Below are 13457 nucleotides of genomic sequence, written 5' to 3' on the forward strand. Positions count from 1 at the left end.
TATAGGAAGTGGCTGCGCTGTCTCTGAAGGGTATTTTCTTTTCCCACTGTGAGAAAGTGAGCAGTGGCCTAGAGGGACTTTGTTCACCAATATGCTATTTCTTGTGTTGAGAACTCTCACCTAGAGAGCATATGAACTCATGAATTGAGTCCTTTTTTGTTAGTTTTGTACTGATTTAAACAGAGTTCTATGTATGAGATTGTAGTTGGAAAAGCTAAAGAAAGATGCTTTTTGGTTTTCTTCGTGTTAGTAAATGGAGGTGAGTGTGTTTTTACAAAATTTGGCTCTGGGAAATTAAGCTGTGTTTATATCTGAGAATTTTAAAGTTTTAAGGTAGTATAGATGTTAGGCTGAAATGTAATAAGCAGGTAAGAAGTGCTAGGTGTGGTGTAGATATTTGTTGATTGAGTAGGGTTTTGTTTATGTTAGCTATTCTGGTGAGTTTTCATTTTTGTTCTACATTTAGCTATGATTCACTGAAGTCAGTTCAAAGCCTGTGCGATTCTCTGTATCATTCTCAGGTTCTAATACTACTCTTCTGACACTGCACGCTCAGTCGCTCTTTGAATTGTGTAATAACCACTTCCTCATTATGCTTTTAAAAAGAAATGTAGAAATAGCAAGATGGATATTTGTGTTCACGTTTTGACAAAATTGCTTGTTTTAAATTCAATTTCAGAAGAAAAGTCATTAAGTATATAAAAAAATCTGCACATGAGAAATCATGCACAATGTTTTATTTATTATTATTGTTTCTCTCTGTAAACTTTTCAGTTATGATGTTTTCTTTAATTCTTTGGGAGTTGAAATTAGAGCTGAAAATTGAAAAGCCATTGGTATCATTCAGATGAAGGTTCAAATGCCAGATGACTGTTAAATCTCTGACCAAGCTGATTTGTTATAAACTCATAAACTACCTGTGTGGATTTAAACTGATTACAAGACTGTATTTTTAGTTGCAATTAAAAATGTTTTATTATTTACAAATGTAACTTGTTACTTTGCAGGTTTCTAAACCATGTGCAAATAATGCCATTTATAGCCATCCTTATCCCTCTTAGAAGAATATAAGGGCTACAATTTTATCTCTCTAAGCTTGAGGAAGACAACATGTAATGGATATTGGCGATTAGTCTTTTATCATTTTAAAGTATTGAAAGGTATTCAAAGTCTACTACCTGATGGGGCTTGCTTAATCCAATTAGTTTGTTAGACATGAAGAAGCAATTACAAAATGCTACTACAATAAAGTCTCCTTTTGGAAGGAAAAAAGAAAGATCTTTTAAATACTTAGCAAAGATTGGAGCTAGTACTAATTTTATACCTAACCAATGCAAGTTGCTTTTTCAGAACCAACTGACGTTCTTCTGGTCCGTATTATCTATGTATTATAACAAGTACTGAGTTCAAAATCTTACTGCAGAGAGAGTCAATCAATCCAACAAGGTGCCTGAATGTACTTTGTTTTTACATTTTGTTGATAAGTGACTTTAGGAGGTACTGATTAGACTTGCAGATACAGTTATAACTTAAAACATACCTGACGGTAAGCTGTGGTTTATGTCATTTTCCTGTATAAGCAGAAAAGGTTAGTAGTGTATGACCATAAGTAAGATAATTAATAGTGCTTGGATACTCTCAGTCAAACAGCAACATGTTTTAGTAAACTTAAAAAAAAAAAAAAGGCAACAAAACAAACAAATGCATTACTCCAGCAGTATTGTATTATATTTGGTTCTTGCAACATTTCACATTAATAAGAGCACAGTCTTACCACACCTACTAAAAAAACCCACCAAACCCAAAAAGCTCTGTGCATCTTGTTTGTTCTCTTTACCTCATCTGAAAGGCAAGAGTAATGAATAGAGCTAACATGTAGAACCTCAATAGGGACTCAAGGAAGTAGTTAATTGAACTGAGAGCTAGCTGGTCATTCGATACTGGGATAATTGACAGGGGTGTGGTATGGTGTGTGTATGTGTGTGTTCAGTTTTCTGTTTTATAAATGGTTATTAAGAGAGTATTCATAGCCTTAATTGTAGAGTGGCAAAAGCTTGACAAAACAAATAGTTATTAATCTCTTTTAAATGGAGTTCCGCATTTCCTCTCTGTCTCATGCTTATTTCCTTCTCCCCCCCGCCTTGTCAGAGGTAAGATAAGATGAATAGGCCATATTGGGCTCAGTTTTGTTATGTCTTTGTAGTCAAAGAAGACACTAAGCAGTAGTCTGAAAAAGTTTGCTAAACAGCATTAGAGTCTGCAGAAAAGAATTTATGTCCTTCCTTCCTTAGATGTCTGAACACATCTTCTGTCTCCTTGGACAGTGCTCTAAATGCATGCTTAGAGGCTCTACTTGGTAAACTAATAATGACTGTAACCTTTTGTACCTTTTCCATTTGTCAAAAAAGTATTCTGTTTTTAAGATGAGCTTGATTAGTCTATGAAAGATACTGTAGGACTGAGTTCCTGCAATAGTAGGATAATAGTCTCAACCCAGGAGGTCCCCTTCAATCCTAAATTGCTGATTAGAGACTTAAAAGACCTGAGAGAGGAAAAAAAAACAGAACAGGACTCTTCAGTGTTCTTTTTAGGACATTTGCAAGGGGTACAGGGCAAAGATCCTGAGTTCAAGCTCCAGTGCCAGGTGACTAATATAAATACACTGTCTTGCTTATATACAAAGCTAGGAGAAGTTGGGGACAGTGATTTCCAGCAGCTGATTTGAAATAAAATAACCCAACAGCATGATTAATCAAAACTGCTAAAGTAATAAAGTGTGGCCACTGATGCAAGTCCACAGAGCATGGGGAGAACATGGTGTTTCAAGTGCCATAAGTATGTCTCAACAACCCTGCAGTACTTTGATAAGTCAGTAACTTCTAGTATTAAATTCCTTGCGGCAGCTGTGGGCCTTCACTAGTAATGCCTGTTAACCTTGTTACAACTCTTGCATTGGGTGTGATGAGAAGCATGCCAAAATCACTCTATGTACCTACCACATACCAAGAAGTTGTTTCCCAATGTTTGGGTAGCCACCAGCACATCCTCATGCCAGATACTCCAAACAAATTCCTCACTTGTATATCTGTGTGTTTCATTCTGCGAACATTATGATAGACTCTTTGAATGTCATACTGAAATCACCACCATCCACCATGTTAAAAATCAGAGGACATCTTTGTGTTTCATTTAGAGAAGTAGTCTTTCCAGAAAGTTATTCCTTTTTGTTCTTCAGTTTCTACAGTAATTGGCATCTTCACAGAATTTCCTTGTCCCTATTTCATTTTTGTGCCTTCCTGTACATCTTACGAACTATTTGCCATCTTCCTTGCTTTTAAGCAGCCCTGATAATAAAAGCATTCTGTCAAGCTCTCTTCTGAATGCTGCAGAAGCCTTTTTTCATCTTGCACCAAATATCAGTCCCTCTTCACATGCCTACATGCTGCAGGCATCATAGTGGGTGTCACTTCTTCCACTCACACCTAAGAAATGCATCCATACTCTGCAATTCCACCATCAAAATCTGTTTTAGAGACCACAGCCATTCGCAACTAAGGCTGTCTCTTGTTTTTATAACTACTTTTGGAATACCTGCTGTGTAATCTTACATTGCCCCTTCTGTACAAGTGGCTTTACAATTTCTTACAAATACAGTGTGTAATTATTCAAATATTAATTCTGTACTGCTTTATCTGTTTTTAAGAGTGTATCTGGTACAATTTCCTAAAATGTTGGGTTTTTCCCTGTTCCTCTTCCACCTATTTTATGCTGTCCCTGGGCTTAAAGCAACCAGAAAGCTTATAGGCCTGGATGTATAGAATGATTCATTTAGGGTAGGGGATCTGCTTTGGAACAGAGAGCAAATTGAAAGTCATTTTCTCTCCAAACTGCTCTCATAAATTTAGTTTTCAGTGTAGCGTTCTTCCCTTATATTTAGGAGGCAAACTAAATACCAGGAGAAGGATGGGAAAGAAACTTCTAAGAAGATCAAGAATCCATTTCTCTCAAAACTAGAGAAAATAATAGTCTTAACAAATTAGCACTCTGACAAGCTATAAAGATAATTGAAAATTTTAATTATATACCTAACATATCTATAGATACTAGAAATCTGTTGGGTTTTTTTTCCCCCCACTGATGGCATACTTACCATTCTTCTTGCAGGCTAAAGGTCTCAAATGAGTAATCATATCTATTTTTGTCCATTTTTTTAAAGAATATCCTATGCACTAACCTTTGAACTTTTCATACATTTAATAGTTTTGATGTAATTCTGAACAGCGTAATGTCAAAAGGCTGTATTAAAATAAGAGTATTAAACAGAACAAGGAAATTATTTTTAAACAAGTAGAATGTATGTATCACTGATGCTGATACTCTGTACAAACTAACTCTAGAAAATCAGTTTTAAACTATTGCAGAAAATAACTACTATTTTGCATTATTGAAATGTTATCCCTCTTTTTCAAATAAGCATTTTATCTGCTTTTATTTTCCAGGTATCTTTTCCTTTCCGCTCGTGGAGGGGAAATTTGTCTGGTATTAATCCTCTCAGTTTATTTTCTTTGCATTGTCTTTCCATTAATACATTCTCAAATGTAGTTGTCTGGATATGGAACTATTTAGCTTGTATCTTGCTGGTATCTATGACCTATGGAGAATTTCATTAATCACTTCTAATAAGCATGACTCTACATCTCCTACGCTGATTAATACTTGAGGTTTTCTTGAAATTGCAGTTGCTTTCCTATAACTTTACATTAAACATTGTTGTAATCACATAGCCACAGCATCTGGCTAGGATTCTTGATTAAGTTACCTTAGTTTTCTTTTTGGTAAACCTGCTAGAGCAATGCAGTGTATATCATCTTTTTTCTTCTAAAGAAGTCACAAGCATACATCTTCTGCTCCTTACTTAGAGAATAAGATGAACTAGATTTATTAATGTGAATGCAGTGAAGGCTTACACTTTAAATCTGAAGTCCTTTAAGATCTAGAACCTAGATCTGAGCTCTATTTTGTTTTGGTTGAAATGAGGAATAAGAGAAGAATTTATTTTCTACCCAACACTGACATCTCTGCTTAGAAACAGTCAATTATTATGTAACCCCATCTGTGCTTATGAACTACCAGGGAAACCAAAATTGGACAGGAATAGTAGCATGGATAGATAAGTGCCGACAGAGATGTGTTGGCCCTAACTGTGATGGAGGGGAGAGCAGACGCACCATTTCTCAGTACAGAAATCTAGCTCCTCTGCAGTCCTGTGTTGATGCTATCATATAATGATACATTTCCTGTGTTTTCCTCCTCATATGAACGCTCTTCTTCTGCAGGACCTTGTCCTTTACTGAACCTTCAGTGATTTAATTGAAGCTATTAAGTGTCTCTCACCATGTACGTTTATATTAAAGCCCTCTTGGGAACTTTGAATAATACATTGCACGTTTTGCTAAGGGAAATTGAATCTTCTTAGTTTCATTCCAAGACTGTGTTAAATATATGCAAGAGGATTAAGATGTTTGGAGCGGTGACCTGTTACACTTTCATTTGTCCCATTATCCTATTAATCTAGTAGGAATGACTGAACACCAGCCAATCAAAAGTGTATGTTTAGGGAAGAAAATCTGTCATTTAATGAATAATCTCTCCTTTTACACTGTAGTTCTACCAGCAATTTTGGGAGGTTGGTTCTTTTATTGGTAAGGCATAGCAAAGCTTGATCACTTTGCAGTTAATGTAATTTTTCCTTTCTCTGTGGTGAGAGTTGTTGGGTGTGTGTGTCGTCCCCCGGTCCCCCGTCCCCCCCCCCGCATGATTATAAACTGAGAGTTTTGGTTTTGTGTGCTGTGAATGAAGAAATGTACCAAAATCCATTACAGAACTGTGTCATGTCTGGATTTGACTATTTGGAAGCCTTAATGAATCTTCCTTGTGCAGAAGAGGGGTCTGCTGCTTAATGTTGCCCCTGTAGGAGTTTTGGAATAAAGTTCTGGAGATTCTGTGTATCCAGAGTAGCTATGGCCAGTAACAGAGATCCTTGAGCATGGGAATCCTAAAATAATTTAGGTTGGAAGGTATGTCTGGAGGTCTAGTCCCACTCCTGCCCAGAGCAGATCATACTAGTTTTCGGTGCTTAGGGCCTGACCACTTGAATTTTGAACACTTCCAAGGATGGAGATTCAACAGCCTATCTGGGCAACCTTTTCCAGTGTTTGACCACCCTCATGGTAATGGGTTTTTTCCAGATATCTAATCAGATTTTCCTGTGTTGACCTTCGTGTCCACTGCCTTTCATACTATCACTGTGCACTTCCAAAAAGAGCCCAGCGCCTTCTTTATACCATCCCATTAGATAGCTGAAGACAGCAAGATCATCTCCCCTCAGCCTTCTCTTGAGAGGCAGGACATGAGAGAAGCTGTTCATCTGCATTCTTTCCATCTTCACCTGAGTGTGGATTTTGGGTGACAGTGTGCAAATATCCCTCCGCACCTACTCAAATCTTGGGCCTATTTTGTAAATCTGGGTGCAGAGGGGTTTATGTGGAACAGAAACGGTGATTCCCAGAAGGACAGTGTTTGGAGACTGAATTTAAATCGTATGGTCTTACCTCAGATCAGATCTTGAAATCTGCAAAGGCTGGAGGGAAGACAGAGGTGGTTCCTCCCTTTGATTTATTTCATATCTGTGAAACAGCTGAGAAGGCACTTGTGAAGGAACTCATTGCAGAGGAGGCAGTTTGAGGGATGGAATAAAAACCAAAAAAGCAGAGACAGGATTAGTGAAAATGAAGGCATCGGTAGTAGCAGGGCATGACCAAAAGTTAAGTACAGATGATGCAAATGCAAAGAGCAAACTGGAATTACTGTGTGGTGGGCAAATGATCACAGAAATCACTGTATACATCTTAACAGGCATAGGCTTTCATGGATCTAAGTCATAGAGGAGCAGGAAACTACTTTTTTTTTTTTAACTCCACAGTCATTTATTTGTGGGCAAGTTAAGAGTAAAAAAGTTAATACAAATATTGCGAGAGAGGAGTCGTGGAAACCCTTGAGTTGCATTTCTCTAGAGCAGTGGGGGAAGATTATTGGTAGAAGCGGGAGGAGTCGTTTGCTTTTCAGCTACTGCTTTGAATAATGAAATATTTATTCCCTGGGAGAAGAAAAGCTGAAACAATAGAGCTGTGTTTATAGAAAAATGGTCATTTGTCCAGACTCTGATTTCTGGTTCATCAATACCTCTTTGTGAGAGGTACTTCCCTGAAATATGCCTTTGTTTCAAATGGAATGCAACCAGGGGCGTATAGTGCAAGGAGTCTCAGTTGGACAGGCTTAAACAAACAATAAGACAGTGCAAAGGCTGAAATTAAAATGTATATATTTTTTCTGTGCCATGTTCTACTGATTACCTGATTAAAGCACAAGGCAAAACGACTTGAAGCTTCCAACCCGATGAGTTGTATGTCTGTACAGTAATGTTGGATGTTTTTTAAAACAAATGTGACATCATTCAAAAGGCAATTGCCAAGCTTTTCATACTGTTTGTTTGTTTGAGGTTCTAAATGATGGAAATAACCAGCAAAGCTGTCTTAATTTGTGTCTGTTCACAAGGACAAACACCAACTTTTTCATCTTTTCCCAGACCACTGAGCCCAGTGATCCAGTGTTATACTTGGAGGGAATATGACAGGTGGTAACTGAGATGGCTTTAGGTCACTTTCAGTGTAATACATCTATGGTCTCAAAATGACATCTGCTTGCCCAGAGGCTGCACTAGTTTATTTTCTTCTCTCCATGCCCCAGTATTGTTTGTTGGAAGCAATTAAGAGCCAGAATATTTTATTAATACATTGTTGTTGGTCATCTCCCTGTTGTGATGACAGTGTGTGTGTTAAGGCTTCCTTTCTCTGTCACAGAACCACAACGTGGCCTAGTCATAGCAGAAATTTAGGATTGGTAGTTTGATGGCGCATGGGATATGCTTCTAGTTTGATTTGTTGTACTTTTTTCTCTCTGTACTGGCACGTTGACCTTGGCTGATATTTTGACTTTTGTTGTTTGATTCTTTTTGCAAGCACCATCTAGTGGTAAAAACTCGCAAGGAGATCTAGGAATAGGGTTCTGTTTCTGCTTTAGTACTTGCGTTCTGTGGTAAATCTGTCTCTCTTGTTTTTCCTTTGCTAAAAATAAGGCTCAAGAGCATTTCCCCAGACTCCTCTCCAGCCTAGTTCACATCTGGAAACTAATTGGCTGCATCCCCCCTCTGTGTTGCTTATTTTTCCCAGAAGCTTAAGTCAAATGGAATGATCACCAAGAAGTGATCTATGATAAGTATAAAAGATTGCTGTATTATAGTCAGATAAACAGGTGGTACTGTACCGATGGAGCCATGTATCTGCTCTAGAGGCAGATTAGCCTGCAGTAGGGCTAGATGGAGGAGAGCTGCTGTTCTGTCAACTGTTTGGATTTTTTGAGCAAAGTGACTTATGTATATTTTTGATACAACGAAGTAGTAAAGAAGATACAAGGATATTGTGATCTCCACAGCAAAAAGACACGTACCAGAAGCGTGGCTTCCAAGGAACAATATGTGCACAGTTGAGAAGCAGGATGTGAAATAAGGACAAGGATGGCAGTCAGGGGAGAGACAGCTTCTGCCACCTATTGTAAAAGCAACAAGTGTCGTAGGATAAAGGGATAGAAATGACCAAGAACCAGAAAGTAAGGAACTACGTGAATGATAAATCATGGAGAATATGAATATGAAGTCAGTGAATTAAAAGCAGCTGAATACAACAGTGCTTATGCATGGAGAGTTCATTGAAGTCAGGACAAGCCATCAAAGAATTTGTGAAATGACCTGCACATGTTCATGACGAGGTTGGGAATAGTTGCTTTATTGTATCTGTATGACAGCCTGGTTTCAACAGTATGAACATTGTTATGTCTGCACAACTAATTGATTTGTTCTGGTCACTGAACAAAACATAAATACATGCAGCCCAATGAAATGAGCAATATTTTATTTTGACTACTTAAATACAAAAAATTAGGGTTTTTCTAACAAAACAGAAGAAATGTTTTTGAACATTCAAACAAAATTTCGTCATCATTGGCAACCACAGTGATGAACAGATGGTGTCACACCTTGCTGTCTTGCCTGGATCAAATACTTCTTCTGACTAATGGGTCGTTGAAAATCTCTCTCTCCCTCCCAGAATAACACTACCTTCCCTTCTCATCGTCACCATATTATAAAGTACCAGAGGTGTCTTTCAATTTCATTAAAAATATTAAGGAAAAAGTTTTCTGAGGATCAGTGAGTATGCAAATACCTAAGTGCTACATCTTAACAGATAAATCATGAAAGACTTGTCCTACAGTATGGTATGACCTGCTTTTTTGAGCATTTGGAGAGGAAAATATGAGCTTGAGCTTCTTTAAATAGGAAGGGGTTTGAAATCCTCTCTTTTTTTTGACCCAGGAAAAGGGCATATCACTATGAAGATTAAAATAAGAGCTTTAACCCTGTTGATTCTAGAAATATTTTCAGCCTAACCTGCATTCAGTCTTGAACCAACTGATACCATGTTTCTGGTATAATCAAGAATCAACAATGAAAGAAAAAAGTTGCTGTGTTCTTATTATTGTGCTGCACACATCTAAAACATAGGGAGCCAAAACACTCCTCAGTTCTATACTCACCTATTGCAGCTATTTGTTGCAACAAAGGTATAACGCAAAGATATTCATTGTTAGCATAAAGACTTCACTGAGTTCTGCCATAATAATGTAAAATTGCATTGCCGTATATCTTCCAGGCACAGATGTCGGAGGGCAAAAGACAGCTGTAGGTACCTCCTTCTGTTTGAGTAAGGTGCAGTGGTGCAGTTACTTGTCTTTAAAATACATAGCAAGAGAAACATTACTAACAGGCTGGTTTCTATCTGCTGTGGGATAAAGATCTCATAAACGTTTTCTGAAGTTATACAAGAGGGTGTATCCTCACAGCATGAAACTTTGAGCTATCACCAGATCTTAATTCTCGGATTAGCCATCAGAAAGAATCACTCCTTTCTTGGCAGAACAGATGGGACAGAGGCAAAAGGTGCTTGAATAAGTCAGGTCAAGTCAGCAAAGCAGATAATGAAACAGTGTCTTTACGATATGTGACGAGTAATGACATGATACTGATAGTGACTCAGAAATTCTTTTGCAACCCATCATGTGCTGTAAGTGTTGATTAGAAATAACCCTCAAAAACTTGACTCCAAATTATAATTGGGTGTGATTTATCACACAAACCTCAAGGCATCTGTGAAACAGCGTGCAAGTGTGATGATTGTGGTAATTGTGTAGTGAACTGCAACTGTGAATTGTAGATAGGAGTTGCTGAAATGCTTTTAAGTTGCACAGTAAATGCATGTGAAATTAAACTTTTGTTACTTGTGACTTCTGATGTATATAAACATATAAAACCTGTAAACCCTCTGGTCTCAGGCTGTAGGTATAAGTGTGAATGAAAATCTGTGCTCAGTTTGCCCTCTGACAGTCAGATAAATTTCCATTCATTCTAGGTGAATAAATGATCTTCCATTAAGAAAGAAACTTTAAAATATTAGTATGTTATCATAAAATACTTTAAAATGAATGAACATTTTTCCAGTGAAAATCTGTTTTACGTTAAACCTTCTGAACATCTCTAAACATTCCCAGCAACTCTTCTCATATATAGACACTTATGTTGTATTCTGATATTGGCTTCAAAACTCTACTATGTAGTTTCACTACAGTTCTGAGCAAACTTTACAACAGTGTTAACAGACAAGAATATATATATTCTTGCAGTTCATTGCGGTATGGCACCTATCCAATCTAACAGGTCTCTGGATAGCCATGTAATGGAAAGGAGAAGGTTTCGTTATGAATCTGGAAATGTGTGGGCACTGTCTAGTACAGAGGATTTGTCACTTCCAGCTATGGACTGACAATAGCATCATAATTGTTTCACAAGAACAGTATTAAAGCTTTTCACTTCTGCTGTAGCTCTGATGGAAAAAAAAATTGACCATAAAGGTCTGAAATTTTGGCAAATTTATATTGTGTATTTATTGTGCATATTGTAGAGAGGAACTGTACAACATGATGCATTTTCTCTTCCAGTGGACTTAGGCAACAAAATTCAGTGAGACTACATTTATGTTAGTTCTCATGTCCTTTCAGCAATGGTCTGCCAAGCACAGTCCTCAGAGGATGGTTCTTGATCATTAACATACAGTTGCCAGGAAGTACAGCTATCCAGGAAATTTACTTTGGCTTAGAAAACAACAAACTCTGTGGTTTTTTTGGTGCTGTAGGTGATGTGATTTACTCTTCAGGAAAACATTCCACTTGACAGAGCCAAGATGTTTTTAAACAGACAACTTATTTTCAAAGACAAACTTTAACAAGCAAGAGGGACCAACTGTTTTGACTATAGAGAGGATAGGATTGATAATAAAGATGACACAGCCATCTTTCTTTGTTTGTGTATGCAATGCATAGCACACCACCATTTGATGGCATTAGCAACATAAATTATGTCTCATTGCATCTGATACCATGACAGTATATGCCATGAAAGGAATCACAGAATGAAAATCTGCGGACTGAAATAGGGAAGATGAAAGCACAGTAAGCAAAACCTGTTGTGGAAATGCGTTATACCCAGAACATTGCTGAGGCAGGAACAGTGCAAGTAACATGTAAGTACATGGACCTTGCCAAAAAATAATACTAATTCCTACTCCAAAATTGCAACGTCCTAGTAGATGAAGCCTTTAGTAAATGGTCACACTATTAGAAAAAATGAATGCTAAAGGTTGGAAGATATAATATGATACTATTTTTAAAACTTGCATCTGAAGGCCGGTGTTATGTAGTATTGTGATGTCAAATAATGTGCTAGAAAAATAATTAATTTGTATATCAGCTATATGAGATGGGAAGCTACAGTTAATGCTCTGACACCCCTGCTGCAGACTAATCCCTTGGGTTTTGGAGGTTATATTTACCTGGTGAAGTTTGAGCTCATTTGGAGCCTGCAGCAATGCAGATTAGCCCTGAAAATCAAGGAACCGTACTGGTATTCTGCTCTTCATACACCACCAAAAAAAACCCAAAATGAACAAACCAGACAACCCCCCCCCCCCCCCCAAAAAAACCAACCAAACAAGAAAACAGAGACAAAAACCTGCTCTGTAAAGCAGAATCATTTGTTCTAGCTACCATTTCATATACTTACAGATTCTGATCAGGTTAAAGACTAAATAAAAGCAAGTCATTTATTTAAGGCCTTGTGTGTCAACAAGGTAGAGGTGGAGTAATGACTGTTGCTCTCTTCAGTTCTGTATGTTTGCAAGTCAGTCAATTTTGTGCTATTTCTTATTTTCCCTGAGTTGATTTTCATTTCTGAGGTAGTCTTTGCAATACCTGACTGATGCTTGTGCCATAGTGTGGTGGCTGACGAATAACCTAATTTCCCAATCATAGTCATATTGATACTTTCTTTTTGTTTGTCCTTTCTTAGATCGTTCTGTGTAATGGCTGTCAGATTAAGTTATTTTATTTTCCATGATGCTGCTAATCTTCCATTAGAAGGGAAGGATGTGACACGTTCCCATGAGTCTGATTCCACTATAATGCAGCTAGGCTAAAAAATGTTGACTGTCCACTGATCTGACTACCTAAGCTGATACCTTTTAGAAGAGCAGGCTTATTGGCAAAGATCTTCCCAAATGTGATTTTAGTGATGGTTTTGTTCAGACTGATATAAAAAAAGCATTTAGTGATATTTCAGAGAGAGTGTTATTATGCAATATATCTATGCATTTTCATTCAAAAATGGATGAACTTTCAGAAATACCTCAGAATTAGCTGCCATATAATGCACTGAAAACACTTATGTGCCAAGCAAGAAAGCAGGGTTTGTGCTGGAAGAAATTACGTGGGAACAAAAATATCTTCTTCTCAGTTGTAAGCTCCTGCAGTAGTTTCAATTTCTGCTTCTGTACCTGAATACCTCATCAGATACACGAGATTTTGCACGTGTAGCATTGTATGCAAATTGTTTAATTTTCTAACTTGCAAAACATTTACATATAGTAGTCTGTAGAGTTATTCTAATGAAGATGGGACATATCGTATGTAGATTAATATTTCTTTTTACATACAGGGCATAACTTGCATGTGGCCCCATTATAAAGCTTCACATTAGGAAAGAAATTTTTGCATGCTCAATCATCTTATTCCGGTATTTTCCAGTCTGTATGAATTAACACAGGTGACCTTTTACTGAGTCGTCTGTGATTGCATGCCTAAAAGTTTGCCTAATAGAAGACTTTATCTCTCCCTATGAGCCTTACCTCTCTCATATCGCTAGCCTATCACAGCAACAGAATTACTATCTTAATTTA

At 37.3% G+C, this 13457-nt stretch overlaps 1 long non-coding RNA gene across 1 annotated transcript in view; it reads left to right on the forward strand.

The window, feature by feature from the left end:
- LOC127015592 (uncharacterized) overlaps nucleotides 1–13457 on the forward strand; it is a 152637-nt gene that overhangs the window by 93 nt on the left and 139087 nt on the right. The gene's annotated exons all lie outside the window — the stretch shown is intronic.

Source organism: Gymnogyps californianus, chromosome 4 (genome assembly GCF_018139145.2).
Source record: "Gymnogyps californianus isolate 813 chromosome 4, ASM1813914v2, whole genome shotgun sequence".
NCBI classification, from domain to species: domain Eukaryota; kingdom Metazoa; phylum Chordata; class Aves; order Accipitriformes; family Cathartidae; genus Gymnogyps; species Gymnogyps californianus.